This window comes from Alligator sinensis, unplaced genomic scaffold (assembly GCF_000455745.1).
Source record: "Alligator sinensis unplaced genomic scaffold, ASM45574v1 scaffold952_1, whole genome shotgun sequence".
Lineage (NCBI taxonomy): Eukaryota > Metazoa > Chordata > Crocodylia > Alligatoridae > Alligator > Alligator sinensis.
In genome coordinates, this window is record NW_005841999.1 from 1,105,901 (window position 1) to 1,111,588 (window position 5,688).

General features: G+C 41.2%; 1 long non-coding RNA gene across 1 annotated transcript in view; it reads left to right on the top strand.

The window, feature by feature from the left end:
* LOC112549934 overlaps positions 1–5,420 on the top strand; it is a 33,365-nt gene extending 27,945 nt beyond the window's left edge. The window contains exon 4 of the long non-coding RNA XR_003093568.1: positions 4,557–5,420. This is a non-coding gene — a long non-coding RNA (uncharacterized LOC112549934). The remainder of the gene's footprint in view (positions 1–4,556) is intronic.
* Positions 5,421–5,688: the final 268 nt, after the last annotated feature.

The window sequence follows — 5,688 nt, forward strand, 5'->3', positions numbered from 1 at the left end:
GAGCAGCTCACTCCAGGTGGAAGGGGGCAAGTGGCAGCAGGACATAGTCCCTGCTCCCAATGCTGCTGTGCCCACATCCCACCCCCCCATGCTGGCTGGCAAGCAGTGACGGAGCAGTGCCCCTGCTCCCAGCACTGATGTGGGTTTAGTAGCACTGGGAATGGGGGCTATGCCCTGCTGCTGCCTGGCGCAAGCTGCACCTGCATTGTGCCTCTGCCCACCACCCCCCCGCCTGGGCAAGCAGCAGCAAGGCATAGCCTCCATAGCTCCACACACTGGGACAGAGGCAGGCACAGCCAGAGGAGCCACAGGAGAAGCCCCCATGGCTGCCCTGCCTGGCCCCATCTCCTGCCCAGCCCAGCCTCCTGGCACTTGCCAGAGCCCAACAGTGCTCAGCCCCAGCGGCCCCAGCTTCCAGGCAGTGCATGGCAACCTGCTGAGTTGTGCTGCACCCGCCCATGGGGCAGTTGCTGCATAGGTGCCAGTGGGGGGGGGGGCGATCCCCGCTGCCCCCCTGTTGTGCAGGGGGGCTCTGCCGTGAATGCCCAGAAGCCCAAATCACCATGGCTGCAGCTGGTGACTACAGGGCTTTCTTTTTTTTAAGGTGCTGGGACTAGACTGGGGCTGGGTGGGGGATGGGGCCGGACAGGGCAGCCATGGGGGCTTCTCCCACAGCTTTCTCCACCTGGGGGGAGGTAGACACAGCCAGAGAAGCTGCCCAGCTGTGCCTGCCTCTCCACAGCTGATCCAAATCACTGCCAAATCTTCTGAAGCTGATTTGGCCGAATCGATTCAGGACAATGATCCGAATCTTTGAATCAAATCTCTGTTCTCCAAAAATCGGCTGAATCCGAATCCATTACTTCCCTATTGGCATAGGCCTATTAGGTCAGTAGCCTGATTCTACCCTCATTCCTGTGAGTCTTAGTTTGCATTTAAGTGAACATACATCTGAATTACATTACTGCTAAATAAGAATCCCACTAGTCACTTAGTCCATGTTGCCTGTCCACTCAGCCGGTGTATGCTGTCTCACTCTGTATATCTAAAACCATACATACTACATCTTATTGTAGATATTTTCAGAAAACTTATTCTAAGAATAATTCAGGTTTTTTTTACACTTACTTTCTTAATTGTTTCTTTGAGACCTAAGGAGTCTCCTGTTAAAACTTGTGCTCTGAAGTAAAGAGTAGCAAACACTTTTCATTATTTACCATATTACTCTGTGTAGGTTTTGTATCTGAAGAATTTCAGATAAAACATTAAAACCCTCCTCCTTCAAAAAGGAAGTTTAATAAGTACAGAACAATTTGCATAAAACATTTTAAAAGATAGAGATTAAAAAAAAATCTAAAACACATGATAGCAGTCAAGAACTGTATGGAAAAATGAGAAGCTTAAAAATATAATCAACTCCTGTTAGCAGGAGTGGTGAAGGGAAATAAGAGAGTTTTCAAATATATCCAGGGGAAAAGAGAAACAAAAGATAAAACGAGACCTCTGAATAATAGAGGAGAGAGGAGGAAGAACAATCACCAAGGACTTAGACATGGCAAAACTCCCATGTAAATATTTCTCCTCAGCTTTTAATAGCTAAGTATCAGGAAGAGACATGTACTAGGAGCACAATTCAAGAAACCAAAAGGGAAAATGTAAAACCAATTTGCAGGAGGGAGAGTGTAAACATATATTTAACAAAAGTTAACAATGGAGGCTCCAGACACAGAAGGGCTACATCCTAGAAGCCTGAAGGATTTGGATAAAAAACAAGCAGAACCATTACTAATATTATATGACAAATCCTGCAAATGGTGCTGCAGTACCCAAAAGCTGGGAAAATTATAGTGCTTCAGTTTAAAAGAAAGGACCACTCAGACGCTTGTCAAACTTTTAACTAGATTTCCACTCTAGGTGAAGAACCTGAATGCATACCCAATGCATACATTTATGGGAAACTGACGGAGTGGAAAACATCTCACAAGAGTCAACTTAGCTTTGCTGAGCTCAGACTAACATCACCTGAGCAGCTTTTTTCACATACGGTACTGGGAAAACAAAGAAAAGCTAGTAGGGAAAGTTAATTTGATTTTAGCAAGATGTTTTGATCAAGTGGTAATCAGAAGAGCCACTGAGATAATGGAGATGAATTGCTGGGTTAAGATGATGGCGTGGTGGATAGTGATTAGTTTTCAGATAAGGTATTATCAAGCATGAGTCATGGCTCAGTCCAGCTAGCATTGTTCAACATAATCTTTAATGACCCTGAGGATGTGATTAATTTGGCACTGATCGCAATTACAGTTAGAATAGGGAGTTACAATAAATAAGTCGATTTTTTCAAGTGTTGACGATACATACTTTAAAAGGACTTGGGATAGGATGCTGAGTCTTGATTGGGCAATGGTTGGATGAGCATTTTGTAAAAAAATGAAAGATCACACTGGGGAAGGAGTAAATCACAGCTTGTAAGTAAGTGCATGTGTCTGAGTAACACTGAGAAAACCATTAAGGTAGTGAGGTGGGAAAATGGTGAATAAAATTAAGGAAGAGTTCACATTATAATGACATTAAGGAAAAAGGGCAGTTTTGTTTTGGGATGGACTCCCCAAGGCCACATTTTTCATCTATTTGCCTCTCCTGGAGTCACTTCCATGTGTGCAAAGTGCATGAAAACGTCTAGCAAATGAGAGGCTGCATTTTCCCACAGCTTTGCAAAGGGACAAGCAACAACATGAAAATGCAGCAAGTTGGAGAATCAACTCCATTGACTATTCTGGCAGAACTAGAGGTCTCAAAGCCATTCTATACATTGTACATTGTAAAAATGGTGCATTGTTTGAAAAATGGCATCAGAAAGAGAGAAAGTTTTCCTGTAGGAAAACTGTATGACTAAGGGTCTTCAGAATTCACCTTCTGGGAGATAAATGGAATTTATTGGCTCATGCCCTGTACCAGCCATCTGGCAGCATGCTTTTGACAGCCACTACTGCCAATAGCACTTCAGTCAGCATTAATTTGCACTGGCTTGAATTCAGAGGATGAGAATGCAATAGTGCATAACTAGCCTGAGAGTCTGCGTGTGCTGGGGGGAGAAAGATGTTTTTCTCTTAGGATGCTTTGTGAATGTTACTGCTGCTGAGGCTACAAAGCCCCTGGGGGTTGTTTGCTCCTTCACTAGAAGGCATGAAGGCCTTGCTAATCTTTTGTTTGCTATTTCACTAGAAGGCATGAAGGCCTTGCTAATCTAACAGCCGACACCAATCCACCACTTCCCAAGCTACTCACATTTTGTAATGCACAAGGTAGCCATTGGAGCAGTGTGTCATGGCACATACATGGCACTGACCTTCATGCCGGTGCTATGAAGCCTACCTTTTGTGCTGTAGGATTGAATCAGTTCCTTTGTGTTCAGGACCATCCAAATCCATAAATAATGGGAGCAGCGGTGGTTTGGCCCCTAGTAAGCAAATAAAAAAGGTTTTGTTTTTGTGCTGTGGAAAGCTGCATTCATGCGATTCTAACTGAATCTGCTGGCATTTGAGGCAGCAGTCTTTCTGCTCTCAGAAGACACTTTCAATTTTTTCCTTTTACATTTACAGATTTTTTTTTTATATCCCAGCCCCTTCTATTATATACAGTTCTTTCTCTCTTCCCCTCCTCCACCCCTCCCATTTTTGCTGCCTGGCAGAGGACATTTTAATCACTTCTTTATTTAGTATAAAAAAAGAAATGAAAGGGTGAACACTTCAGCTTTGGCCTGCCTGGTTCTGTGACTTATGCTTTTAAAAGTTGCTACTCTACAGTCGGTACCGTTGCTAGCACACTTCTCCCTGCTTCTTTAATATCTCTTCTCTAGGAAGGTGAACAAGAATAATAACACTTTCTCTTTGAGCGCCTGCCTGCCATCCTGACAACAAAAGAGAAAAGAAACAAAATTGGCTTTATTTTAGCAAATTAGCCATATGCCTGACATCAGTGGGAGATGTGCCCTGTTGAGAGAAAAAAATAGCCCCTCATTTTTTGCAGATCTTCGCCAGGTTACAGACTTGGCTTCTGATTTGCATACAGAACTTTTTTGCAGACAGTTTTTGGGGGATTTTTTTTGGTACATTTTTCTTTTTCTTTTGTATTGCCAAAAAATCAACTGAGAAAAAAAAATACTTCCTATCCGCAGCTATGTGGGTGGGAATGTGATAAACCATTGTATTACAAGGCAATGGAAGGTAGGTCAGTAATTTATTAGGTTGTATTAAATGACAGCAACCAACTAAGACGGCTGCCCTATATTTGTAGACACCATGCAAGCACGTAGTCAGACACTCCATCTCCCTACCTTTAAATGCTATCAATCTAAGGCCCTGATCCTTCAAATACATATGCACACCATTAACTTCTTAGCGCTGGAGAAATTCTACTCATTTCAGTTGAGCTAATCACAGGCTTAAAACTAAATATATGAATACAGATTTGTCGGATCAGGGTCTAATCCACAAGACTGAAGAAGAATGGGAGAAAGAAGTACTAATATCCTACCTGTCCCTCTCTCTATATAGAACAGACACCCACAGGAACTGAGCTGAGACCAGAAAATGGACACCCACAGGAACAGAAGAGAGGCACATGGCAAAGCAAAAGAAAGAAAAATAAAATCCACATGAACTCCAGTTACAAAATCGCAGGACTAAGCTTCTTGAACTTTATTATCAGGTAAACTGAAGTGAGACTGAACAACTATATGAAGAAAAAAAAATATTTTTTCTAAATCCATTTTCTTTGGACTTGGTTATGTTACATTTACTCTTCCTAAGTAATAGCTTAAGTCACTCAATCAACATCAGTGGGGCAGCGTTCAGCATAAGATAACAATATTGGTGAAAGCAGGTTTTCGTCTACGTTTTTCCTAATGTTGATTTTTGTTGCTTCCAACTGCCTCGGTAAGGTAACAGTTCGATATTTGTATGCCTGTTTCTGACTACATGGTATCTCAGTGTTACTGTGGTTTCATTACCATATCTTTTGTTGTGTGGGTTTCTATTTCAAGAGGTTGATCAAAATTAATATGGTCCCTCTACCCAATGGCATTTATTTTGGTTATAAGATTAGAAATGTAAATTTGCAATAAAAGAAGAAAATAGGAAGCTGTTTTTAATGAATATTTTACACATGACTAATTAACAGAATCCCCTACAGGAATTTGGAAGTAATAAGGAATTGACTGAAAATAAATTAAAAATTAATAAAGGGGTCTCCAAACAACTTTGTTTATGAGCAATACCAGTTGCATTCTTAGTTATGAATATTTCAAGCTGTTTTGCTATTCAGAATGTATTATTCTTAGAGTGTTCATAATTTTAGAGGTGATTAGACAAAAAAGGAGTAACACACAAAACAAAATGTCTTGAAATGATAAATCCTACCTGGGGAAAAGTTGCTAATGTACAAATAATGGCTTAATATCCAGATTTTTTTTGTCTAACAATACCTGTAAAATGATGCTGCCATCTCCATAAGGATCCTAAGCTTCTAAAAGTAGTAAATTGCAATGCTGTTTGGCTTTGATTCATTGAGCAATGTGAAAACTTTTGTAACGGGATATTTTGGAAAAGAAAACAAGTGCAGAAACTCAGATCAGCATAATCATTAGTGACTATTTGATGAACCTTGAATGAAAATAGTAATACTCAC